The 13,075-nt window shown below is 33.9% G+C and overlaps 1 long non-coding RNA gene across 1 annotated transcript in view; it reads right to left on the bottom strand.

The window, feature by feature from the left end:
- Positions 1 to 838: 838 nt before the first annotated feature.
- LOC141516251 (uncharacterized) overlaps positions 839 to 13,075 on the bottom strand; it is a 36,708-nt gene continuing 24,471 nt past the window's right edge. The window contains exon 3 of the long non-coding RNA XR_012476651.1: positions 839 to 910. This is a non-coding gene — a long non-coding RNA (uncharacterized LOC141516251). The remainder of the gene's footprint in view (positions 911 to 13,075) is intronic.

Below are 13,075 nucleotides of genomic sequence, written 5' to 3'. Positions count from 1 at the left end.
TAAAACTGAGGGGGGGAAGCAGACAAGTTTCAAAAGACTTCCATTTTTTAAGTGACTCAAAATTCCTATTTAATGTAATAATTTTGCAAAATTCCAGATGTATATATTGGTATTTAAATAATATGATTTAAAATGGCATGTAAATACTGGAAAACAAAAACCATTAAATATGTATTTTGAAATTAATATGTTTGAACATTAATAGAAAACAGATTTATAGATTCCAAATAATCTATAGACTCAACTGTGTAAAATAGATTAACCATAAAACAGAACTGTCTTAAGCAAATGTCATGTTTCTGCCCTTGAAACAGTTAAGGAAAATCATTTAGTGTAAATAACTTAATGACCCTTCACATAGTACTTAACTTCTCCATATACTGTCTTCTAAATTCATAATTATACCATGTCCAATGTCCCTGTTCCTTGAAATTCCCTAAAGGAACATTATTAGCTTTAACTTTAGGACTAACATCATTAAATATTCAATTAACAAGAATTTCTTAAATATTTCCTATGTGCTCAGCATCATGCTAGGTCCTGTGAGAGAAGGGGTAGAATAAGGAAGAGAAGTAGATTTGCCCTTGTGAGAAATTCCCAGAATCTAAGAGTCCTTGTGGGGAAACATGATTTTGCATAACAATCAATAGAAAGAACACGAAAAGTCATATAATTGTAGGGTATACTTTACAATATACTAATAAAAGGAGAAATTCAAAGAGTTCAAGAAAAAGATTCAAAACTTGTCAAAAGATCAGACGGGGGGGGGGGGCGGCTAGGTGACATAGTGGACAGAGCACCTTCCTTGGAGTCAGGAGTACCTGGGTTCAAATCCGGCCTCAGACATTTAATAATTACCTAGCTGTGTGGCCTTGGGCAAGCCGCTTAAACCCATTTGCCTTGCAAAAACCTAAAAAAAAGAAAAAAAGAAAAAGAAGATCATACGTTGTAGCTGTGGGGGACATTATTCAAATATTTGTGGGAACTCCCTCTAATAATACTAGTAATAGTAATAATAATGCTTAATATTTATCTAGCATAATGTAAGAGGTACACTAAGCTCTTTACAATAATTATTTCATTTCTCACACCTAACTTAGGAAACAGGTGCTAACCATATCTTCATTTTACAGTTGAAGCAACAGATAGAAAATGAGGCCAAATAACTGTCTAGGGTGAATTTGAACTTGTCTTCCTAACTCTATACCCAATGATCTATTGACTCTGCCACCTTTCTGACAAAAGCATGGTTTACTAAATGCATATATGATATATTAATATATCAATATTACTATATTAATGACAAACTCTTATCAAGAAAAACTTCTCCTCAAGAGAATAGCATAAGTGACTGAAGTAGAGGATTTTGTGAATCCTTGGAATGAGTGATCACACCAACATTAGGTATATGATTTTAAAAAAAAAGGAGAAAAGTCAAGGTATGGTACCTAGGTTTCTACAAAACAGACTTCAAAGAGGTAAGAAAAAAAAGATGAATAGATTTCACAAATCTAAAATTTTGCAGAGGAAACTCATCTCAAAGGGGTTTGAAAATCTCCTGAATTATATTATAAAGATGTAAGAAGAAATAGTGTTGAACAGAAACAAAAATGGAAACTATATGAATAAAACAATGTGGTTACAGAGAAGATTAACTGACAAAACTCAGATTGTAAAAAAAAAAAAGTTGTAGAAAATGGAAGTATCCTACACTTATGCTTAAAATTTTAAATGACCTGAAACTCTTAGTTTTGTTGTTACTGTTTTTAATTTTTATTTTTGTTAGTTTCTTAATGTAAAAGGTAAAGTGTACATACATTAAAGAGGAATGATTTGATAATAATGAAAGGAAGCAATAATCACAATGAGTTAGTAGAACTTCATCAAAAAAGATTATATCAGACTAAACTGGTTGCAGGGAGAGAATATTATCATGCAGGGTGTTTCCCAATTGGATTAGCTGTACACTAGTCATATCATATCCCTTATAAATTTACTTATATTCTAAAAGTTGTACATAAAATCACAATATAACCTTTCTCTGCTAAATACATTCATGTACCGCACCACTTCATGTAATATTGAAGATTTTTATTTTGTGGGATTTTGTCTGTCTCCCCCAACTTTCAGAGTAAGACTCACTGCTTTCTGAAAAGTAAAAACAAGTAGGGTCAAAAATTACAGGAAAAAGTAGTTTGAACCCACACAAATACTACATTTACCCTATAAGAAATCATGGAATGGAATGTAATCCAAAAGGTTATCTCCATTTTTCTCTTATTGTGAGGGATAATTACTTTTAGTAAACTCTATACTTTTTGAAATTTCTCTTATCAAAACAAGTTCTGTTTCTGTTTTTCTGGAGAGAGCATTTTTATTCTCTTTTAAGAATTTCATCTTTCTGGGGTGGCTAGGTGGTACAGTGTATAGAGCACCAGCTCTGGACTCAGGAGTACCTGAGTTCAAATCCAGCCTCAGACACTTAATAATTACCTAGCTTGGGCAAGCCACTTAACCCCACTTGCCTTCCAAAAACCTAAAAAAAAAAGATTTTCATCTTTCAGTAATCATAAATCTGAAATACTCTTTTATAGTAAATCCATTGTAGAGAATAGATAGCCCAAAGAAGTTACAAATCAATAATAGAAACAGGAGAATAGCATGTTAATCAAGGAAGAGCTAAAGAAAATGGGCATATGAAAATATGTATCATAATTTCATGTTAAGAAAGAAAGAAAATTGAATTTTTTTAAAAAAGCGAGATAAAATCATTTTACTTGTGTATGTGACCTTTTTAATTAATGAAAGGGAGAAAAAAGGACATTTTGGGGAGAAACAGAAAATTTGAAAGAAATACAGACAGTTCTGAGTTGAGGAAATAAAAATCAGTCCACCAAGCTACAAATTTTGCAAGATAGAATTAGTCAATTTTGAAAAGATCAAAGTGAAAGCAGACCTTCATAGGCAAAGATGGTAAAGGTGGCTGAAGTTCATTATTTCCAAATAGTTAATTTACATATGACTGTTTTAAGGACTTTGAAATTCATTGCTGGGAATTCTAAATAAAGAGCTATTGATTAACAAGAGACAATGTTTTTTACTTGCATATATGAATTTATCCATCTACATTTTTGTTTGTGTATGTCTGTATCTCATTGTTTCTGTCTCTATTTCTCTCTCCAAGATTAGATGAAGCTTGCTAAACTGATAGTTTGATAATCTTGCATTCTAAATGTGACTGAACCAGTCATTTCTTAGGACCATAGGAACTTCCTGATATACAGGTGGACTAATGATTGATAATAGAATTATTTCTATCAGCTAAGTTCTAGTAATTGGTTCCTTTTTTTACACTTTTGTTAACCTTGCCCTGTCTTCTAGGAATTAAGGGACAAAAAAATCTACTTTAAGAGACCAAAAAGGTTTTTTAGATGTAAGACCTAGATGATTTGGTTTTCCTTGAAAGACTAATGCTGCCTCAATTTCCAGACCAAGGAGTAAAACTAAGTAGTTTTTTAGATACCAGAATTTAAGTTGATGTTTGATAAAACTACTTAATTTTGAGGAAAGCAATGAAGCAGCTTTGTCCATCTGGAGAGTCGAAAGACACAGAAGAGTGGTTATATCCGGGATATAGCATACATTGCAGACCCTTCTGTAAAGGAGCAAGTTGACTTCTGGTGCAAAACTAGGAAACTCCTGGAGCTTTTCCAGAAAAAAAAAAACAAAAAAAACTTTAAATTAAACTTCTAAATACACTCTAAAGCAGGAGAACCTACAAAAAATAGAGTGAAGGAAATTTGCAAGTCGAGATATCTTGGAGGAATGTTACAAAAGGTCTGTCACATGTGAAGTTTATATAGTCCAGCATGGGCAGGAGAGCTGGCGGGGATCTTAGACAAAGCTCACTTCAGGTCCTGGTTCAATAGGCCAATGGTGAGAGTTCCCAGCCCCAGCTTGGAAGACAAAGTTCTAGCCTGGGAACGGATTAAATTTGGTTGGGTTATCATAATGCCATCACAAAAAGTTTGGGACTGTACCTCTACTGCCCAAAAGGAGAGTTCAATAATCAAAATGAATAAAAAAAAGTCAAGAAATAAAAGGGAAAAAGTGTTAACCATAGAAAGTGGCAAATAATGTCATTTGAGAAGTCGAAAGCAGTGACAAAATACCTACTTGTGAAGCCCCAAAGAGGTTTGTAAATTGGTCTCAAATCCAAAAAGACCTCCTGGAAGAGGTCAGAAAATAATTTTAAAAGCCAAAAGAGAAAGAAGAAAAATAAATGAGTCATACAAAGAATTATCTTTCCCCTGGTGCTACTTTTTTAGAAAGATTTTATTTATTTTGAGTTTTACAATTTTTCCCCTAATCTTGCTTCCCTCTTGCCACCCCCACAGAAGGCAATCTGTTAGTGTTTAAATCATTTGATGGTATACATTGATCTAAGGTGAATGCAATGTGAGAGAAATCATATACTTAAGGAAGAAAAGTAAAATATAAGAGATCGCTAAATTAAATAATAAGATAAGAATTTTTTTCCTAGGTTAAAGGTTATAGTCTTTGGTCTTTATTTAAACTCCATAATTCTTTCTCTGGATATAGATTGTATTCTCCATCACAGACCCCAAAATTGTCCATGATTGTTGCACTGATGGAATGAGCAAGTTTATCAAGGTTGATCATCACCCCCATGTGTACAATGTTTTATTCTGGTTCTGCTCATCTCATTCATCATCAGGTCATGCAAATCCATCCAACCTTCCCTGAATTCCCATCCCTCCAGGTTTCTAATAGAACAACAGTGTTCCATGACATACATATAATAAAATTTGTTAAAGCAATTTCTCAAATGAAGGACATTTACTTAATTTCCAATTCTTTGCCACCACAAATAGGGCTGTTATGAATATTTTTGTATATAAGTGATGTTTTGCTTTTTTTTCAAAATCTCTTCAGGGTATAGACACAGTAGTGGTATTGCTGGATCAAAGGATATGCACATTTTTGTTGCCCTTTTGGCTCAATTACAAACCAATCTCCAAAAAGGGTGGAATGAGTTCCCAGCTCCATAAAAAAATGCATTCATGTCCCAGATTTCCCACATCCTTTCCAACATTAATCATTGCCCTTTCTGGTAGTATTGGCCAGTCTGAGAGGTATGAAGTGTACCTCAGAGATGCTTTAATTTGCATTTCTCTAATAAGTAATGATTTAGAGCAATTTTGCATATGAGTATAGATAGTTTTGATTTCCTCATCTATAAATTGCTTTTGCATATCCTTTGAAGATTTGTCAATTTGTTAGGGCTTTTTTTTTTTTAATTAACTCAGTTCTCTGTATATTTTAGACATGAGTCCTTTGTCAGAAATACTAGTTGTAAAAATTGTTTCCCAATTTATTACCTTTCTTTTGATCTTGATTACAGTAGTTTTTGTCTGTGCTAAGCCCTTTTAAATTTAATGTAATAAAATTATCTAGTTTGTATTTAATGATTTCCTCCATCTCTTTCTTGGTCAGAAATTGCTTCCTTTTCCATAGATTTGACAGGTTAAACTACTCCTTGATCTTCTAGTTTGCTTATAATATTGGTATTTATGTCTAGATCCTATATCAGTTTAAATCTTATCTTGGTATATGGCGTGAGGTGTTGGCCTAATCTAAGTTTCTTCCATACTAACTTCTAATTTTCCCAATAATTTTTATGTAAGGGAGATTTTTTTTTTTTAGTTTTTGCAAGACAATGGGGTTAAGCGTCTTGCCCAAGGCTACACAGCTAGTTATTAAGTGTCTGAAGCCGGATTTGCACTCCTGTCCTCCTGACTCCAGGGACAGTACTCTATCCACTGCGATACCTAGCCACCCCCAAAGGGAGAATTTTATCCAGATAGCTGGACTCTAGGCTATCAAACAGCACATTATTATTATTATGATCATTTCCTGCTATTGTACCTAGTCTATTCCACTATCTACCACTCTATTTCTTAGCTAATACCAGATAGTTTTGAGGACTGATGCTTTATAATATAATTTTTAATCTGGTAAGGCTAATTCACCTTTTTTGCACTGTTTTTCATTGAATCCATGGAAATAATTGAATTTTATTTCTCCATGTGAATTTAATTACACCTTTCTAACACATTAAAGTAATATTTTTGGAATTTTGAATGGCAGCACCCTAAACAGTTAGTTTAGTTTTGCTAGAATTGGCATTTTTATTATATTAACTTGACCAATCCATGAGCAGTTCATGTTGGCCCAGTTATTTAAATCAGATTTTGTTTATGTGAGAAGTCTTTTGTAACTATTTTAAAAAAAGTTTTTGAGTCTGTCTTGGCAGGTAGACTCACAAGAATTTTATAGTGTCTGAGGTTACTTTGAATGGGATTTCTCCTAGCTCTTTCTACTGCATCTTGCTAGTCATATATAGAAATGTGTATTTTTGAGGGTGTATTTTATATTCTGTGACTTTACTAAAGTTGCTAATTATTTCTGGTTGTTTTTAAGATGATTTTTTTGGGATTCCCTAGTTATTCCATCATGTCATCTGCAAAGAGTGAGAGTTTTGTCTCTTCTAATTCTACTACAATTTCTTTTTCTTCTCCTATTGCCAAAGCTAGCATTTCTAATATGGTATTGAAAAGCAGTAATGATAATGGGTACCCTTGTTTTACTGCTGATCTTACTGCGGAATGCCTCTAGACTATCCCTGTTGCATACAATGCTTGTTGATGGTTTCAGATAGGTACTGCTTATTATTCTAAGGAACATTCCAAATATTCTTACACTCTCTAGTGTTTTTAGTAAGAATGGGTGCTCAATTTGGTCAAAAACTTTTTCAGCATCTACTAATATAATCATATGATTTCTAAACCTAACCATTATCCTAATATTGAACAAACCCTGCATCCCTGGGATAAATCCTTCTTACTCCTAGTGTATTTTCTGAATGATTACTTGTTGTAATCATTCTCCTAATATTGTATATAATATTTTTGCATCTATATTCAGGGAGATAGGTCTATAATTTTCTTTTTCAGTTTTAAATTTTCTTGGTTTAGGTATTATAACCATGTTGTTGTCCTAGAAAGAATTAGGCAGAGTGCTATTTTCACCAATTTTTCCAAAGAGTTTATATAGAATTGGAACTAATTGTTCCATAAATGTTTGATAGAATTCACTTGGTGGGGGGGGTGGCTAGGTTGCACAGAGGATAGAGCAATGGCCCTGGAGTCAGGAGTACTTGAGTTGAAATCTGGCCTCAGACACTTAATAATTACCTACTTGTGTGGCCATAGGGAAGCCACTTAACCCCATTGCCTAGGGAAAAAAGAATTCACTTGGGAATTTATCTGACCCTGGATGGAGATTTTATCTTAGGGAGTTCAATCTGGCTTGTTCAATTTCTTTTCCTGAGAAAGGGTGATTTAGGTATTTTAATTCCTCTTCATTTAATCTGAGCAACTCAAATTTTTGTAAATAGTCATGCATTTCATTTAGATTGTCAAATTTATTAGCATAGGATTGGGCAAAATAATTTTGAATTATTTTAATTTCCTCCTCATTGGTAGTGAGCTCACCTTTCTAATTTATTATACTAGCAATTTGGATTTCTTTCTTGTTTTAAAAAATTGGCCAGAGGTTTATCAATTTTATTGTTCTTATTTCATAAAACCAAATCTTTGGTTTTATTTATTAGGACAATAGTTTTCTTGCTTTCCATGTTATTAATTTCCCCTTTAATTTTTAGAATTTCTAATTTGGTTATTTAATTGGGGGTTTTTAATTTGTTCTTTCTCTAAGTTTTAGTTGTATATTTAGTTCATTGATTTCCTCTTTCTGTAATTTATTCATGTAAGCATTTAAAGATATAACATATCCTGTGATAGTCACCTTGAATGAATAACATAGGTATTGTCATTATCTAGGAGGAAATAATTAATTCATTCTTAATTTGTTGTTTGAGGCACTCATTTCTTAAAATGAGGTTATTTAGTTTCAAATCGTTTTGATTCTATTTTCCCCCGGCCCAATATTGTATATGATTTTTATTTGCATTATGATCTGAGAAAGATGCATTCACTATTTATGCCTTTATGCAATTCATTATTGGGTTTTTATGACCTAGTACATGGTCAGTTTTTGTGTAAGTGTCATGTACTGCAGGATAAAAAAGTATATTCCAATCTATCCCCATTCAATTTCCTCCATACATCTTCATATCTAGGTTTTCTAACAATCTGCTTACCTCCTTAACTTCCTTATTTATATTATGATTAGATTTATCTAAATCTGAGAGTGGAAGGTTGAGGTTTCCCATTAGTAGAGCTTTGCTGTCTATGTTTTCCTGTAGCTCTTTCAACTTCTCCTCTAAAAATTTGGCTGCTATACCATTGGGTGCATACATATTTAGTATTGAAATTTCTTTATTGTCTACAGTATCTTTTAGGAAAATTTAGCTTCCTTCCTTGTCTCTTTTTATAATGTCTGTTTGTCTGAGATAAGGATTGTACCCTGACTTTTTTCACTTCAGTTGATACAAAATATATTTTGCTACACCTTTTACCTTTATACATATCCCTCTACTTCAAATGAGTTTCTTGTAAGCAGCATATTGTAGGATTCTGGTTTTTAATCCACTCTGCTGTTTGCTTACATTTTAAGGGAGAGTTCATCCCATCCACAAAGTTATAATTACTAACTCTTTATTGCCCTCCAAGCTATCTTGCTTCTGATTGTGTTTTTCCCCTTTTTCTCTCTAATAGTTTTACAATGCTCAAGAGTTATGTGAATCTTTCTCTTTCATCTTATTGCATAGCAGTTTTGTTTTTATTTACCCTTTTTTTTCCTTTTCCTGTGTCTCTTGAGCCTACTGTTTCTAGTCAAATTTTCTGTTTAGCTCTGGTCTTTTCATCAGGAAATTTTGGAGGTCTCCCATTTCGTTAAATGTCCATCTTTTCCTGTGGAAGAGATGGCTCAGCTTTGCTGGGTAGTGGATTCTTGACTGTATTCCAAGCTCCCTTGCTCTTCAGAATATCACATTCCAGGCCCTTCAATTCCTTGATGTTGATGCAGTCTGGTCCTGCATAATCCTTACTGTTGCTCCTTGGTGTCTAAATTGTTTCTTTCTTTTTTATCTGATTTTCTCTTTTATCTGATAGTTCTGGAATTTGTCAATAATATCCCTTGGCGTTTTCATTTTAGGATCTCTTTCTGGAAGTGTTCGATGTATTCTTTCAATAATTGTTTTGCCCTCTCTTTCCATGACATAAGCATATTTTTCCATCACTAAATCCTGTAAAATTAAGTTCAGGCTTTATTTTCTCTTCTATAGTTTCAGGAAGACCAATAATTCTCAAGTTGTCCATTTTTTGATCTATTCTTTTAAGTTCAGTGGTTTTGCTGATGAGGGACCTTACATTTTATTCAGTGTTTTTGATTTTGGGGGTTTGTTTAACAATGTCTTGCTGTCTCATGAAGTGATTAGTTTCCACAGACTTCATTTTTTTAGTTAATATTTACCTTTTGCAACTCCTTTTAAAATTGGTCAATTCTACTTTTATAAGATTTTCCATTTGACCAATTGAGGTTTTGAGAGAATTATTTTCTTCTTTCATTTGCTCAATTGAGGATCTGAGAGAATTATTCTTATTTTGTATTTGTCTAATTGTATTTTCCAAGGATTTGTTTTCTTGCTGCAAGGTGTTAATTTTCTCTCCCAAATTTTCCAATTGATTTTTAAACTCATTCCTGATTTCTTCAAGGAAGTCTTTCTGTGCTGGAGACTAGATGATATTCTCCATAGAGGATTCTAGGTCACTCTGAGTTAGGGTTGTTTTTCCTTCTAAGGAACTTTTCTATGGACTCTCCTATCCACTGGCCTTTCTTCATTTTCCTAAGACCTTGTGTTGGGATGGGATTGGTTCCCAGATGTTTGGTGTTGGGAACCATAGAGGCTTTAGTTACTAGTTTTAATAATTTCATGTTGGCCAGCCAGTAGGTGATACTGCTTGCTTTTTCTGGAGTATCTGTGACCTTAATTTGAGGCCTTCTCCCTTGGCCTGGAGGGGGTGGCTAAAGTGCTGAATGCTTTTATCTTTGAACAATGGTGGACTTTGCCGTAAGGCAAGGTAATTTTTCTCCCTATTTATAACTAAGGGAACTCTACTGCTCATACCTGAGCCTGGGACAGAGGTTGCCTGTAATTGTTTGTTCTGGGAAGAGGCTTCAGATGAAATGAAGTTATGGACTCTGAGTTCCTCCAGACCAGAGGAACCCAAGGCTTGATGTCTGCAACTCTCCTGCACTGCCTACAAGCTCCAGACAGTCAGTGCCATCATCAATTCCTCTGCTCCCTAGTTGGCCTCCTCCCCTGTGGTAGATCAGTCAAGTTCTGCTCTCAGGCTCTCACCCTGTCCTGTGCTCCCACCAGAGTATGCCTTCTGCTCCTGGGTTCACCCACAATCCCAGAAGATAATCCTTGAGGTAGATGTTCTTCTCCCAGCTTCTCTTTCTGTTTTTTTTTTCAGATAGGATTTCTGCCAAAAAGGTTTGTTTCATATTATTTATGAGGGAAGATCAGGAGACTTTAACACAGTGCCTGTCTTCTCACTGCCATCTTTGCCAGGAGAGGAAAATTATGAAAAAAATGAGTGAAGAAAGCAAAACCTTTAAAAGCAAAAATTGACCAAATGGAAAAAAAATGGAAATCAACTCCTGTAAAATAAAATTAGGCAAATAGTGGGGTGCAGAGATAGAAAACTGACCCTGGAATCAAAAGAATCTAAGTTCACATCTGACTTCAGACAATTGATACATAAGAGCTGTGTGACCTTGAATCAACTAATCACTTAAATCAATTGACTTATTTAAAAAAGTAAAATTGATCAACTGTTAAAGAAAAGACAAAAGCAAAGTGAGAAAAACAGAACCCTAAAAATTAAAATTGTAGAAGTGGCAACTGTTGACTATGAGAAATCAAAATTTCATCAAAGAAAAAGCAAATGCTGTAGAAATAGCAGAAAATGTAAAGTACCTTGAAGGAAAAAATGACCAATCTGGAAAGTACATCCAGGAGAGATATTTTATGAATTAACAGTCTACCTGAAAGGCATAATCAGAAAAAGAATTTGAGCAATATGTTATAGGAAATTATCATGGAAAACTGTTCTAATATCTTAGAACAAGATGACAAAATATTCTTTGAAATAATCCATCGATCACCAAGAAAGACACACTTACATAAATACCCCAAGGAATATTGTAGCCAAATTTCTGAATTCTCAGCTAAAGGACAAAACACTGCAAATAACCAAATTAAATAAGGAGGCATATCCTGTATTACACAGGCTGCATCAGCTTTAATATTAAATTATCAAATCACCTGTAAAATTACATTAGAGAGGGCAAAGTATTTTGCATTAACAACCAAGAATCAACTACCCTGCAAAATTCAACATATTCTTTCAGGGGGGAAAAGATACATTTTCAATGAAATAGAGTAATTTTAAACCAATCTGATAAGAAGTGCAGATTTTAACAGACAATTTGAACAATGAACCCAATTCTCAAGTGATGTGTGAAAGGTAAATGGAAAAAAATAGTCATTAACACTACTGTATCTGTCTTGCATCCCTCCACACAAAGACAACAATTGTAACTCTTGATAATTGTATTTCTCTTAGGATAGCTAAGAGGAGAATCCTTAGAAAGGGGTTTGGATATAAATTAATGATGAAATGATGATGCTTTATAAAGCTCATGATGATGAGTTTGAAAATTGGAGTTGGCAGAAACATACTTAGACAGAAAGTGTGGGTGTAAATTGATCATGATACTTATAGTCTTTTATAATATGAACTTCTAATATGACATTTAAAAGGAGTACACTTTGATAGAGGGTAAGACAGGTATAGAATAATTAAAACATGAAAAATAAATATACCATGAGGAGAAGAAGGTGGAGGCATTTGAGGATTAAATAATAACACAATAGTAATAGTAATAGTAAAGGGAAATAATGGAGTACATGAGCACTGAACAAATCTTACTCTCAACAGATCTGACTAAAACAAGGAATAACATACACTTCCAATTGTGTATAGAAATTCATCTTGTCCTATGGGGAAGTGGGGGGGGCAGAAAAAGAAAGAAAAAGACGGCTCATAATAGGGAGGGAGAAATTAAAATTAAACATAAAGGTAAAGTTAAAAACATAAAAAGGAAAAGAGGGAAGAAAAGGGAAGACAGTTGAAAGAAGAGGGGCAAATTGAGAAAGAAGTCAGAAACAAAATATTGGTAAGGAGGGATAAGGGGAAAGGACAAAGAACAGTACAAATAGAGGGCAAAATAGGATGGAGGGAAATACAGAGTTAATAATCATAATAATGAATGTGAATGGAATGAACTCTCCCATAAAACGGAAGCAGATAGAAATGTGGATTAAAAGGCAAAAATATATGATATGGCATTTACAAGAAACATATGTGAATCAAAAGGATACACATATGATAAAGGTAAAAGTTTAGAGAAAAATATATCATGCTTCTTCTCTGAGATGTCACCTCACACCTCTCAGGCTGGTCAATCTGACCAGAAAGCACAATAATCAATGGTGAAGGGATGGATGAAATATCTGGGACTAATCCATTTTTAGTGGAGTTGTGAACTCATCCAACCTTTCTGGAGAGTAATTTCAGATTATGCCCAAAGGGTAGCCTATCCTTTCACCCAGCAATACCCCTACTGGGTCATTACCTTGAAGGGTTTGTGCAAAAGGGTAAAAACATCACTTGTACAAAAAATAATTATAGCAGCCCTGTTTGTGATGTCAAAAAAATTGGAAATTAAGTGAATGTTCTTCAATTGGAGAATGGCTTAAAAAATTGTCTTATATGTATGTCATGGAACACTATTGTTCTATTAGAAACCAGGAGGAATGGGAAATCAGGGAAGCATGGAAGGATTTGCATGAACTGATGCTGAGCAAGATGAGCAGAACCAGACAAACAACTTACACTCTAACAGCAACATGGGGGTGATGGACATCCTTGATGGACTTACTCAATCTGTGCAAAAA

The sequence above is a fragment of the Macrotis lagotis genome, chromosome 3 (genome assembly GCF_037893015.1).
Source record: "Macrotis lagotis isolate mMagLag1 chromosome 3, bilby.v1.9.chrom.fasta, whole genome shotgun sequence".
Classification (NCBI taxonomy): Eukaryota; Metazoa; Chordata; class Mammalia; order Peramelemorphia; family Peramelidae; genus Macrotis; species Macrotis lagotis.
Note: the sequence above shows the minus strand (reverse complement) of the source record. Positions and strands in the feature narration are given on the sequence as shown.